At 38.8% G+C, this 15,270-nt stretch overlaps 1 non-coding gene across 1 annotated transcript; it reads right to left on the minus strand.

Moving 5' to 3' along the window:
- Positions 1-14,521: 14,521 nt before the first annotated feature.
- Positions 14,522-14,594, minus strand: Trnat-ugu (transfer RNA threonine (anticodon UGU)). Its single transcript has one exon. It is a non-coding gene; the product is annotated as a tRNA-Thr (tRNA).
- Positions 14,595-15,270: the final 676 nt, after the last annotated feature.

Raw genomic sequence — 15,270 nt, forward strand, 5'->3', positions numbered from 1 at the left:
TGTCTCTTAAAAGAATGGAAAATAAACACTACACGTCTTAAGATTTTTTTAAAATTTTTCTAGTTGTAGTTGGACCCAATACCTTTATTTTATTTATTTTTTATGTGGTGCTGAGGATTGAACCCAGTACCTCACAAGTGCTAGGTGAGCGCTGTACCACTAAACTACAACACCAGCCCATTAAGGTCTTGATGTTATTTCCCTTGAGCCCATGTGTACAGATGTGTACTCGCACCCTTGAGTGCATACACACACCCACACACACTTCTTGGTGTACAAGGGACCGTTGCCCTGGCCTGGGTAATCTGATCTTTAGGCAAAATCAAGGCAGATGTTTGTGTGTGAAGTAGGAATCCACTTTGTTGATTCATATGGTTTGAGAGTAGTGAGGTTGTGGAATCTGTTTTAAAGTACACATTGGAGTATATTTATTTTCTATCTTGAATATGAGTATATTTAACCTTATTTTTAGCAGAGTTAATATACATATTATACATCCTATAATTATTACAAAACAATTTACCTTTTGTAGAAATGATGGATAATAAAATTCTGATAAAATGGGAGCATATAAGAGTTCATTAAATTAAAAAAAAAAAAACACTGTGGATGACCAGGGTGAGATCTTTATTAATCAATGATCATTGCACCTCTTCATTTTAAAGAGAGATGAACTTTTGTATTTCTAGAGAGTTTTAAGAATCCATGTGTTACAGTCATTTAAGAACCAAGTGATTAGATTTACTCTTATCACTTCCCTATTTTTAAAAAATTCAAACCTATAAGAAAGTTGCAAGACTAGAGAAATTAACACAGAACAAACAAACAAATAAAACATTCCTGACCTAAAAATCCCAAATCCTAATTCTCCCAAATATGAATTTGCGGGGGGCGGGGGGCGCGGAAGAGTAGGAAAAGCCACTTAGTTTTACCATCTTGCTTTATAAGAGAAAACTGGTGATCAGAGAAGCAAATGACAAGCCTTATGTCACACAGTTAGTGAGTAGGAAATGGGATTATTGAGCACCTTTCTTACAGAGTTTACTGTGACAAGCAGAAAGGTGTGTTTAACATAATACCTGACACGGTGGAAGAATAAATCAATGTTAGCCGCTAAAAAGAGTTCTGTGCAGTCAAACGATCAAACACAGAATGACAGAATGAGGCTGAGGCACGTTCCATCATTTAATTTTCCTGGTTCTCCAAGGTTCTGAAGCTCACAAGGAAAGGCAGAGCATCAAAAGTACCTGTCTGAGACATTCATGTCAACATTTGGGGTCTGAGCTAGATTGAATATGATTTAGAAAAATGGAGAATGTACCCACTTAGGCTGGTAGAAGAAGGTCAAATTTTCAGGGGATTTAAAATTAAATGTTCACATAAGGACAGTGCATTATAATGAGCTCCAATTATGGTATGGAATTTTCCATTTTCCTTTTTTTTCCTGTACAGGGGATTGAACCCAGGGATGGTTAACCATTGAACCACAACCCCAACCCTATTTTTTATATATTTTTTTTTATTTAGAGACAGGATCTTACTGCGTTGCTAAGTGCCATGCTAATCTGCTGAGGCTGGCTTTGAATATACAATCCACCTGCCTCAACCTCCCAAGTTGCTGAGATTATAGATGTGTGCCACCATGTCCGGCTTTTCCTTTCCTTTTTTTTTTTTAAGGAAATTTAGAATAAAGATGTGTGAGAGAGCAGCTGAGAGACTTGGAAGAGGTTGGATCAAGAAAGATTAAGTGTGTTTTAGAGAACTATTGGTATAGAGCTAAAAAAAAAAAATTCACTCTTTTACCCTTCTTCTTGGCCTGTCTTCATCCCCAGGCAACCGCTGAATAGCTTTCTGTCAATTTTCTAGATGTCATGTATGTAAAATCATGTTTTTTTGGGAGGAGGGGTGTCTGGTTTCTTTCAATCAACATATTTATTCTGAGATGCATCCATGTTACAGACCTCAAGAAACACCCTGGTTTTCTCAGGGCTACAATTAGACATATTTTTAAAAAATATGTGTGTAGGTGAATAATAATAAATGCTGTTAAGGATGTGTGGAAAAAGGTACACTCATACATGGTTGGTGGGGCTGGAAATTAGTACAACCAGTCTGGAAAGCAGTATGGAGATTCCTCAAAAAACTAGGAATTAAACCACCAGGTGATCTAACTATCCCACTCCTGGGTATTTATCCGAAAGATCTAAAATCAGCTTATATAACAATACAGCCATTTCAATGCTTATAACCACACAATTCACAATGGCCAAATTACAGAATTAACTCATATGCATGTCAACAGATGAAGCAATCAAGAAAATGTAGTTTTCCTTAGCCATAAAGAAGAATGTGATAATGGCATTTGCTAATTAATAGATGAAATGCAGAAAAAAATCATGCTCAGGGGCTGGGGATGTGGTTCAAGAGGTAGCACGCTCGCCTGGCGTGTGTGCGGCCTGGGTTCGATCCTCAGCACCACATACAAACAAAGATGTTGTGTCGGCCGAAAACTAAAAAATAAATATTAAAATTCTCTCTCTCATCTCTCTCTCTCTCTTTTAAAAAAATCATGCTCAGTGAAATAAGCCAGACTCAGAAAATCAAGGGTCAAATGTTTTCTTCTCATATATGGAAGCTAGAGAAAAATAAGGGAAAGAAGGTGGAGAGGGGATCAGATATTATAAAGATATAGGGAAGATCAGTGAACTAGAAGAAGAGTGAGAGGAAGGAAGGAAGGAAAAGAAAGAGGAAGAAATATGGAATGAAGTTAACAAAATCATGTTCTATCAATACATAAAGGTACCAAAGGTAATTTCACCTTTATTTATATGTACAAAGTACCAATGGGAAAAAAAATCATTAAATAAGGGAGTAAAAGGAAGATCAGTAGATATGAGGAGGAAGAATAGGGGAAAGAGGAGGAGATAAAGGGGGAGGATGTGGACTGAAATCAAATTCCTTACATGTATGATTTTGTCAAAATGAACCCAAATACTATGTGTAATTATAATGCTTTAATGAAAAACTATATGTGTGGAATGAATCAATATAGTCAAGACTGAAGACCAGGAGATTCACCAGTAGAAGGCACCACAGTGCAAGAGAAGGGTGAAGGAGGATGGGAAGGGGAAATCCTCGTTTTACTCTTTTATTAGATATGACTCTTCTACTAAGTCATTCTCCTGGAAGGATGATCTTCAACAGATCATGCCCTTATTAAAAGCCACTAGTATAGGGCTGGTGCTTTAGCTTAGTGGTAGAGCACTTGCCTAGCATGTGTGAGGCACTGGGTTTGATCTTTAGCATTGCATAAAAGTAAGCAAATAAAATAAAGGTATTCTGTCCATATGTAACTACCAAAAGATAATTAAAATAAAAAAAGCAGTTAGTGGATCTTTCATTGTTTATGAAGTTTCTAAACCCATTAACCTGGTAAAAATTTTACTCACTCCCTCATTTCCTGTTTCCTAACACAAATTCTCTATTTCAGTCTTTTCCAAGCACCTCACCTCTATGAACCCCGGCTTACTTCCAGTTCTGATGCTCACTCTCTGTCTTCCTCCAAGACCCAGCTCACAATACTGCTTCTCTGAGGGGCAGAAAATGACCTCTTTCTCTCCTGATTCAAAAACTTGACCTACACCCTTGAAAGATGTAATGTATATTAGCAGTAACTAAGAGTTGAAAGAAAAAACACAAATCAGAATGATAAAAGAAAACATGAAATTATTTGTCTCAAAATTAGGATTAAAAAAGAACTTATTAGCTATAAAATAGAAAAGTCTAGGACTACACATGTCTTCTAGCATGGCTAGATCTAGGGGGTAAAAATAACTTTTCAAGATTTTGTCCTTGTCTCTCTCAACATTTATCTCAGTTTTTTCCATGTTGGCTTGGTTCTCAGTCGTATTACTTCCTTGGTATATGTCGAGAGCGGCAACTTGGATCATGAACTCTGACTGCCTTGTGGCTGTATTTGTGCTGGGAACTTCCTGTGTAAAAGTGAGGATCAAGATTGCCCAGTTGCTATGGTGACACTGAGCCTGAGGAAACACTATGCAAAGGCATGGAGTTATATCAGTCTGGATCTTGAGCTCAGGCACTAGCTCCAGGGGTTAGAGAATCTGAGAATTCTGAGCATAGCAAGATCATCCTAATATAGTCCTTTATTCCTCCTGCTTTGAAGAAACTTTCCCACAAAAGTTTTTGATGATAAAACCTATATAATAAATGTGCTGAGCTAGCTCTGGGCCACTGTTCCTGCATCAGAGCATAGTGTCCCACCTGGCCTCTGGCACCACAGCTTTCTCTGTGTTTTTTTTTTCCTCTTTTCTCAATCCCACATTGTCCCTTGCCAATTTCTGAATTAACAGCCCTGCTGGATGCAGCCAGTATATGCTACAAACTTGAAATTTAAATTCTTATAAGAGCCTCTCTTTTGCACCAGTGCCAAAGAGGGACCCAGATTGGTTCTCATTCTGTGGCTCAGAGAAAGATGTTGGATTAACCAGTCTGGTTTATGGACCTGACTAGTAAACTGACCTCCAAAAGTTGCAAGTCCCTCTCATGAGGTCAGCTCCCTGGAATCACATTTGTGTTGATCTGGAGAAGTGATTTCCCAAAAGAAAGCATGTGGAAGAACAGAGAATGAGACAGAAGATGCCTTATTCCCATATTCTGTTTAATACTGTCTTTTTTTTAAATTTTTTATTGTTGGCTGTTCAAAACATTACATAGTTCTTGATATATCATATTTCACACTTTGATTCAAGTGGGTTATGAGCTCCCATTTTTACCCCATATACAGATTGCAGAATCACATCAGTTACACATCCATTGATTTACATATTGCCATACTAGTGTCTGTTGTGTTATGCTGCCTTTCCTATCCTCTACTATCCCCCCTCCCCTCCCCTCCCCTCCCCTCTTCTCTCTCTGCCCCCTCTACTGACATTCATTTGTCCCCCTTGTATTATTTTTCCCTTTCCCCTCACTTCCTCTTGTATGTACTTTTGTATAACCCTGAGGGTCTCCTTCCATTTCCATGCAATTTCCCTTCTCTCTCCCTTTCCCTCCCACCTCTCATCCCTGTTTAATGTTAATCTTCTTCTCATGCTCTTCGACCCTACTCTGTTCTTAGTTACTCTCCTTATATCAAAGAAGACATTTGGCATTTGTTTTTTAGGGATTGGCTAGCTTCACTTAGCATAATCTGCTCTAATGCCATCCATTTCCCTGTAAATTCTATGATTTTGTCATTTTTTAATGCAGAGTAATACTCCATTGTGTATAAATGCCACATTTTTTTTATCCATTCATCTATTGAAGGGCATCTAGGTTGGTTCCACAGTCTTGCTATTGTGAATTGTGCTGCTATGAACATCGTCGATGTTAATACTGTCTTTGTTGTGAGTAAATTGTATCTTCTCTTCTGGGCTCACTCTTTTTGAGAAAGGAATCTGTTAGTTGCTGTTATACATTTTCCTCTGATTCTATAGAAAATATTTGAAAGAAAATGAATATTTTAAAATGACCTGTAAGACTACCACGCATCAATAGACCCTTCCCTTGAGGAGGATCATTATACATACATGCACATACACACACACACACACACACAAACATTCACGTACATATATTGGTCTTTCAAATAACACTGCACAAATTACATCATATGTGCTATTCCATACCCTGTTTTTAATCACCTAGCACCTTTTTTTTCCTAACATTTTCTCTATTGCTGTGATCTTCTCATCTCTCTCTACCGTGGTCATTAATTCTGGAGATACTGGACAAAGGGTAATGGGGGATAAAGAAAAGACAAACACACATAGGGAGAAAAAGCTGGGGCCCTGGTGAAGCTTTATTGACTCCAAGCTAGCTCAGTATGTTTATTATATAGGTTTCATCATCTAAAGGTTATTTGTGGGAATTTTTCAGCAAAGCAGGCAATCTGATGGACAAAGGACCGGCAAGGCAGTGGTCATCTTATTCTGTTCAGAATTCACTATCCTGGGGAGAAGGTTCTGAACTCAAGGCCTTCACTGATAGCAGGTCTGCACTTTGATACGGAGCCTTCTCAGGCTAATGTCACCATAGAAACTGGAGCATTTGGCTGTGTACCTTCACACAGGCAGCTCCCAGTGCAAATGTAACCTTGAGAGAATCAGAGGCCATGATTGATTCAAATCACTACTCTCCACAATCTAGGTAAAATATTCTTTGAAAAAAACAAAATGTTAAAGGACTACATAATTTTCCACACTAAGGATGTATTATCTTTTATTTAGAAAGACCTCAATTAGCCTGGTATAATCCCAGTGGCTCAGGAGGCTGAGGCAGGAGGATCACAAGTTCAAAGTCAGCTTCAGCAACTTAGCAAGCCCCTAAGCAATTCAGCAAGACCTTGTCTTTATATAAAAAATAAAGAAGTGCTAGGGATGTGGCTCAGTGGTTAAGCATCCCTGGGTTCACTCCCTAGTACCAAGAAAAAAAAAGTAAAGAAAGAAATACTCCCCTTATTAGCTAGGTGATGCTCAAATTGTTTCCATTATTAATAATGCAATAATATAATTATTTTAGATAAATATTTATTTGCATTACTTCTGTAGAACAAATGCTTGAATAGGAAGTGTTAGGCCAGATAGTTTGTTTTTGAAGTTATTGACACCTATTGTAAATTATTTTTGGTGTTTACATTTTCTTTCTTATTAAAATCGTAATGATTATAAAGTCAAAAGAGTGCACCTTTCTAAGGCTCTTAATTCATATTGTCATAATCTGCTACTAGGTTATTTTCTAGAATTTACCACACCCCTTCCCTGAAGCTGAGCTTTTAGTAGGTGTTTATCAGATACTAGTGTATTTATTTCTGCTGATCCTGTTAAATTGCCTGAACCAGGGAAGATCTTAAATAAAGAGGGATCATATGTTTGTTTTATAGGGAGATACATATCTGCTGCGCAACATTTCTTTCTTTTTTTTTTTCTAGTGGTGGGGTTTGAACTTGGGACTTCTAGGCAAGGGCTCTACTACTGAGCTACATCTTCAGCCCTCCTGAGTAATATTTCTAATGGTGCATTAATAAAGATGATTCAAAAAGTACATAATAATTTTAAAAGGATACCTAAGAGGCTGTTTGTAGGTCTTAAGTATGTCAGGGTCTTTGCACTTGGCTGTAATTAGCACATCTTCGGGTGATGCCTTGAGTTATTGTGCAGTGATCAGAAGCTTCAATGGTAGTGACCTATGTCCTTAAGAAATAAAAACTAGAAAGAGAAATTTGCCTTTCAAACAAAGTGATATTTTAATTATGTAATATGTTTGATTGAGGAATTTCTTGTTGTTGAGGTACAGCAATACTTGTTTTTATTTTCTTTAATAACTGTTACTTTTTATGACCTATAGAATCTTCTTTTCCTGGTTGGCAGAGGAATCCATTTATACAATTGCAGTCAAGTCAGGTGTTATAGCTATGAAGTCACTTTAGATGTTAAAATAGCCTCATTTGGGGGCTGGAGTTGTGACTCAGTGGTAGAGCACTTGCCTAGCATGTGTGAGGCACTGGGTTCAATTCTCAGCACCACATATAAGTAAATCAATAAAATAAAGGTCCATTAATATCTAAAAAAAATATTTGAAAAGAACTTATTGGTTACCTGCTTTTAAAAAGCCTCATTTGATTATTTAGAGACATTAATTTCCATTTTGAAGCACCAGCCTCATAAATGGATCTCTCCATGCATTGTTGATGGGAATGAAAGAGGGTACAGATCCACTGGAAAAATAGCTGGGCATTTTCTTATTAAGGTAATTATACCCTTAACATATGAATGACCTGGCAATTGGTTATTTGTCCGAGAGAAATTAAAACTTATGGGGCTGGGGTTGTGGCTAACAGGTAGAGCACTCGCCTTGCATGTTAGGGGTCCTGGGTTCGATCCTCAGCATCACATAAAAATAATAAATGAAATAGAGGAATTGTGTCCAACTACAACTAAAAAAATATTTTAAAAAACTTTTTTTCACACAAAAACTGTACACAAAAGCTCATGGCAACTTTATTTATAAGGGCCAAGAATTAGAAAAACAAAAACAAAAACAAAAACAGGCATCCTTCAACAAGTAAATGGTTAAATACATGGTGGAACATTTATATATTTACAAAATGGAATACTACTCATCAGTTAGAAGGAATGAATTATTCATACAAGTAGCAATTTGTATAACACTTAAGTGCATTATGCTGAGTGAAAAATAGAAAAAAAAATCTTAAAGGCACATATACTGTATACAACCGAAATTATTTAAAAATAAAAAGGTTATTTTAAAAACATCAACCTTCTATTCAGTTTCAAGCTTTCCCTATACTACCCCAAAGGCTTGCAAGAGTTAGCCCAGGGACTCCTTCTTTGTGCCTCCTCTAGTTTGGAGCAGGGAGGAAAGAAGAGATGCCCGGGTTCTGTTGTAGCTGTCCTGGGTGAGTTGGCTGTCTTTTTCTCTTTGTCATAATTGCTGTTCCCTTCTATCAAGGTTTCTCAACCTCAGTACTGTTGACCTTTTAAAAACGATCTTTCTCTGTAATGTTTTTATTAGTGCATTATAGTAAGAACATAATATTAGGGTTTATTTTGACATACTCATGTAGGCATGGAATGCAATTTGCTTCACTTCAGTTCCCAGTGCTTACCCTTTCCCTCCCCTCCACCCTCCCCCATTCTCCTTCCTCTAATCTTCTGGTCTTCCTTGTATTGATTCATATATTTTTTATAGATGCACATGAAGGGGAAATTCACTGTGGTATCTTCATATATATGTACCTAGCAGAATTTGGTCATTTTATTCCAACTATTCCTCCTTTTTCCTGTCTCTCTCCCTCCCCTTAATCCCCTTCCTCTCTCCCATTGATCTCTCTTCTATTTTCAGGAGACCTCCCCCAACCCATGCACACATATTTTTACCCTCTTATTTAGGTCTAGCTTCTGCATAAGAGAGAAAACATTCAACCCTTGCTTTCTTAGCCTGGCCTCTTCACTTAGCAGCTGCTGGGGATGGAGCATGGAGAAGCTGTCCTGAGCAGGTAGGATTTTTACTGAGTTCCTGCTCCCTCACTGGATGTCAGTGACAATCTTCTTCCTCCCTCACAGGCAAGCTGTGACATTCAATCTGTCTCCAGATGTTTCCAATCGTTCACTGGGGGACAACCCCCTCCTACACCAGTTGAGAATCACTGCCTTCTACGTGTTAAATAAAATGTATAGGAGGCCTTGGGTTGAGACTGAGCTTCTACACCTGGCCCAAGAGACCAAACCAAAATGGAGTCATGCATGCTGAAGTTCCATGTCACCAAGACAAAACCTGGAATTGTTACCTGACCTTCTGAGAAATTAGGAGAATGAGAGGTAAGAAGCCAAATCCTCAGATGAGCCAGCTCTACCCAGGCTTGCAAGGAGATCTCTGCTTTAACCTTTATGAGAAAACCAAGTTGTAACAAGCAATCTGCACTTGTCTCTGTTTCTGCTTTCCCAAGTCCATTTCTGTCTATAAAACCACATCTGGTCTTGGCTCATTGTAACACTCATTCTTGCTGCCCAATAAAAACTAACCTATATTTTATTTCACTTTATTTTTTCTAACCAATATTTTAATTGCATTTCTTGTCATTTTTGTCTTTTGGCTTGTGGTCATTCCCTTGATGGCAAGAATGTGGGGACAAGGACTGTCGAGGGTGACTCTCCCACTGAGGATAGAAGTCTCAACTCTGAGCAGCCCATGGACTTTTGGCTGTAACTTTAGCTGATTCACAGCTGAGGTCAAAATGATGTCCCTGACTGTGCTGGTCTGTGGTAAGCAGGCAGCAGCCGGTTTTGTCTATCTGCCTGATCTCACTGGGGCTGACAGGAGTCTTCTTTTCTCTTGAAGGAATTGCAGTTGCTGTCTTTTGCTAGGTCATGTAGCCATGTTAGATCAAATAAATGTAAAATCTTTGTAAATATGGGGACTATGGAAAAAAATAATAAAGGACAACTTTCATGGTGAGATTGTTCAGGTCTATTCTCTCCAAAACCTTCTCCAACTGCCACAGCCCTTGAACATCTTTTTCTTCAACCCCCACCAAATCTATGAACTGCTTCTATGTATTTCTTTCCCTGTTATGTAGCCAAGGTGACTTTGACCATTGATTACCCAAGGAACAATTTCTGTTATAACAAGAACCATAGCCATAGACTGTCAGATGAACTTAAAGAAAGAACGTGAGAGACCTTAGAATTGAAGTCCTTCATCTGACAGGTAAGGCACACAGAGGCTGGAACTTACCACATATCCTACATATAGTAAGTTCTAGAGTCATGCTATACATAGGGTCTATAACCCAGGGTCAGTGAGCTCTTAATAAAAGTGCTTCCTGAATATAAAGGTGTTTGGTCATGTAACATGATAGGTAAAATTGCTAACTATGAAGCCAGATAGATCTAAATTCAAATTCATCTCATTATTGAACCAGCTGTGTGACATAGGGAAATATTTGTCCTCTCTCTGATCCTCATCCATAAAGTGGAGGTTATGATAGATGCAATTAATAGATCTATTAGTGAAGATTCATTGAAATAATGTATTTAAAATGTTCAGGGTACTCTTGCCCCATAGCAAACATTCCAGAATTCTCATTCTCGTTGCCATGATCACATCAAGTTGTTTGGAGTTTGTAAAACTCTTTCACATACATTTAATCCTAACAACCCACATGAGGCTTTTGAAAGCAGGTGCTAGTGACATTTTAGATGAAGAAACAGATTCAGACTGTGAAGAGGATTGTCTAAATCCTCACATCCTGTCAGCATGAAAACACAAGCACAAGTCTTCTGACACCAAGACTCATGCTTCTGTGACATTTTGTATCTCCCAGTTAAGATTTTGACCTTGAGTTATTCCAGGGCTTTGCATGTAGTAGATATCGAGTAAATATTTTCTAGGGACAGTTTTTCTCTTGTTTCTTATGTGTTTATCTCCTCCCCCATCAACACATTTAAACTAAAATATTCTTAGAGGGCAGATCTTATCTCAAGTACTTAATAGGTCACCTGTAGTTTGGAGCTGTGGTTCCATAAATACTTATTGATGCTGGTAAAGTTGTAGTGGCCAAGGGAGATGTGATATGAGCTCTGATGTCCAGGAAGCTCACTGCCTAGGGAGTATTTTGCAAAAATCAGAGACAGAGGCCCACGTGGGAGCAGAGGTCAGGCAGGCAAACTAGGGCAGGAAGAGATCACCAGGCCAGAGCTCATTAAATGCTCTTTGTCACATAGATCTGATCACACAAACAAAACAACACAAAACAGTGAGCCAAAGAGGAGAACTCATTGAAAAGGTATTGCTGCTATCTTCAATAATTCAAAATGCTTGAAGGCAAATGTACTTTTACCATATGATTAATAAAAATGATAGCTTCTTTGCTTTTTCTTGGCATAGCACAAGTAATAAAAATAACTCCTATTTAATAAGGTTTTAATAGGGAGTTGAAATTTATATACCTTTTTCATTATTCTTAAAGGAAGAGACCTGCCTCAGAAGCCTGAGCCACAGAGGTACACAAGGCTTGAGGAAGAACTGAAAATGAAGACCTCTGTGCCTGGTGCTTTGGGGGAGAGTGGGGTGGTGTCCTGCAAAGAGTATGCTGGCCATGGATGCAGAACCATGCTGGTAACCTGATGGGGTTGAGATTTTATTTGCGATACAACTGGTCATCATTGAGAGGTTGTACATAGCTGAGGCACAAGAACCAATTCCAGTGTTCAAAAATTATTTATCCTGGGTGCCATGGAGAAAGAAGTTTGAAAAGAATGTAAATGAAGAGACCAGCTAGGAAGCCCATGTAGTAGTTTAAGCCAAAGGTGGTGGTAAGAGGCGAGACAATACCATTGAGTTCCTCGTTCAAGATTCTGTTCTGATATCCTGCTCTTTTTACCCAGGAAAATATAAAGTTTAGTTGGATATAGGTGGCATCTTGGTACCAAATGTAACCATTTGGTTCAGTGTAATAAATAAACTGACATCAGTGGAACATATGCTGGTTATGTGCCAGCCTTGGGCATGTGCTGGTTCCTATCATTTTGTATGTGTCTCTGTTCATCTGGCTTTGCCACCATGCAGGAATGTCCTCATCCCCATTCAAAGCAGATTCCTGACTTTCATATCCACATTCCTAACACGCTGCTATTATTCTTATTTTTGATAATTGGTTAAAAAGATATGAAAGGAGAGGAAGGAATAGGAAGGATCCTGTGACTCCTACCAAAATCTCATCCATTGAGACAAAGTTCTCAAAATATTTAGGAAATAGTTCTAAATTGAGCTGCTTCTGTGGTGTGGTGTTGGCTTATGCTTTGGAACATTCTTCTGGAAGTAAATGGCTGGATTCTGGTTTGCAGTCTCTATGGTGGGGACCAGGTGAATGGCCCGGGATCTAATGAGTCTTTTGCCAAAGGGAAACTGGCACCTGGTGATCCGAGTATGAATTATGCAAAAGTGGCATGTGTCTCACCTGGGCCTGCAGCTCTGTGGGGTAGGGTTTCCTGGAACAGAAGGTTACACCAGAATTTCTGCTGCTAATCCTATGAGATCCACCATCACCTTGCAAGCAATCTAAAGCATCTGATTTCTGAACCTATTACCATGTACTCTGGGTCAAATCCAAATGATGATCTCTATAGTATAATGATAAACAGCATGTGCTCTCCTCTCACAAGCAAAATTTTATGAATACACTCAGGAGTAGCACATTTGTTTGAAATGATGATGACAATGGTGTTGACCATAATAGCAATAGTAAAACATGTATCAAGCATCCATGATGTGCCAACACTATCCTAAACCCTTCACTTGAATTATAAAAGCTAATCCTCACAACAATCCTATGAGCCAAGTACAGAAAGTTTCAGTAACTTGCCCAAGTATGCATAGCTCATAAAAGGTAGGGCTGGGAGTGACTACTGGAGTGATCTCCCCCCCACCCCTCAATCTTCCATACACTGTCATTATTTTGCCTTCCAACCATGAACCATGAAACTTCCTTCTACCATACATCCCTTAACTTTATTTTTTATGATTCACCTTTTCTGAAAGCCTCCTTATTCTACCCAACCTAAAAGCTTCTTTGAAGCCATGAGGACACAGGTAGGGAAATCTGTGAGTTCCCCTATTTGCTGTGCGTATCCTTTGCACTTGGTACATGGGTCTGTCGCATTAAATGACATTCGGTGTATGATTGCCTCTTTCTAAGAGGAACAACGTTATTCTTCTTTCTTCTTCTCCTCCTTCTAATTCTTCTCTTCCTCCTCCTCCTCCTCCTCCTCCTTCTTTTCTTCTCCTTCTCCTTCTTCTTCTCTCCAAGACCTAGGTGAGGCCAAAGCCTAAAGAAATTCTTTTTGTGAGTGAACTATGAAAGAATGAATGAAACAACTCAATTGTCTTATAAGAATCAAAACTCAGCAGAACAAAACTTTGAGCAGTCCAACGGAATGGCATGGCATAATATTCATGCTCAAAAGTGCACCTCTGTCCTAGAGAAATGCTGTTTGAATGTACAAAACTGTCTATCATTTATTTCTAGTGGAATTATCTCAAACATTCTCCAAGAATATGGTTCCACTGGAGCAGATCCCATAACCTCTTTCCTCTGAGCCACAGACTCTGGTCCAGGAGAACCACCCAACCCAAGCTGAACCTGTCAGTTTCTGTTGAAAGTGGTCACTATCTTGAAAGTGGTTACTATCTTGAGATGTCATCTCAAGAACGGTTGGCAGTAGTTATATTCCACTATTTGGACCAGGCAACCACAAAGTCTTGCTTATAGCAAGTGAATAAAGTGAACAGATACTGGAGGAAAAAAGTAAAGTTTACAAATTCTGGTAAACTTCTTGGGTAGAGCTGCTTAGTACTCTAGTTGCTGAAATTTACAGACTCCATGAGAAAGAGACCATTTATGTTGTATTCACTGTTATATCTCCAGCTGTAGCATGGTAAGCATTTAAGAATATTTTTGCTCGAGAATGAGTAAGTAGTGTCTCCAGCAGAGGAAATAGCTGGATGGAGGAAAGGGATAGATGGTTCTTATTACCTTGACCTTGGAAAGCTTTATATCTCATGTGAGATTATAATTGACTGCCACAGTTGATTTTATTATTTTAATATAGGTACTTTTGCTCTGAAATTTGTGTCAAGGGCTCACTTGTGTGAACTATGTTATCATAAGAGTTACCTGGAAAGCTTCTGTGAATGTCAAGTTCTGGGTTTTAGGCTGTGGAAATTCTGATTCAGTTAGTGTAGGGTGGGGTTCCAGAGTCTGCATTTTTTGAAAAGTTCCTCAATTGATTCTGCTGAGCAGCCAGGTTCTCATAGTTCCACAAATACCCACACCCTGTAGCTCACTCATCACCTGGTTCTAAATTATTTATTGCATTAAGTGGATATTAAGTTAACAATTTGTTATTCATCCAGTGATTTTTTTTTTATTTTGTTTTTTTGGTGGTGCTGGGGATTGAACCCAGGGCCTTGTGCATACAAGGCAAGCACTCTACCAACTGAGCTACAACCCCAGCCCCCTCATCCAGTGAATTTTTACTATCAAATATATGTTAAAATATGAGACAAAATGCTTGCTTGCTCTGCTTTTAAAATTTCCCAGCAAGAAAGCAATTACTACCTCTATTCAATTAAGAATAACAAAACAATGCAATATATTCTTTAAGGTCAGAAGTTTTATACTACCATCTTATATGATCCTTGAAAAATAAATAGGAAGAGATATCAAACACTATGTTCCTGAGACCCACCTTCCATTCCCAGGACTCTAGCCAAGTCCAGGGGACCATGAAAGTGAGTCCAGACCAGAATATCATGAGAAGGATTAGCTACAGGACACTGACTCCATCGCATGTGCACTGGGAACTAGGGCACACCAGTGTTATCTGTAGAAGCTGCTTTCTTGCACGTACGCCAGAGCAGCTGTTCCTTGGAATGCAAGTCATACGGTAGAATGCAGTAAGACAATGCTGTCATTACTTGTGTACCCTCACAGGATAACTGGCACAGAGCACTGTGGAGAGGGTAAGTGCTCATCCAACCAGCCATGCACTGGACTTCCCGGCAAAGCACCATGAGGGATGCAGATGCTACTTGTTCAGCTCGTTGCCACTGGAAACCTTCCCCATAGCATGTTTGAATAAACCTCCTGTCTTGCACATCATTTCTGGTACTTTTTTCTATCTCTTG

This window comes from Marmota flaviventris, chromosome 9 (assembly GCF_047511675.1).
Source record: "Marmota flaviventris isolate mMarFla1 chromosome 9, mMarFla1.hap1, whole genome shotgun sequence".
Classification (NCBI taxonomy): Eukaryota; Metazoa; Chordata; class Mammalia; order Rodentia; family Sciuridae; genus Marmota; species Marmota flaviventris.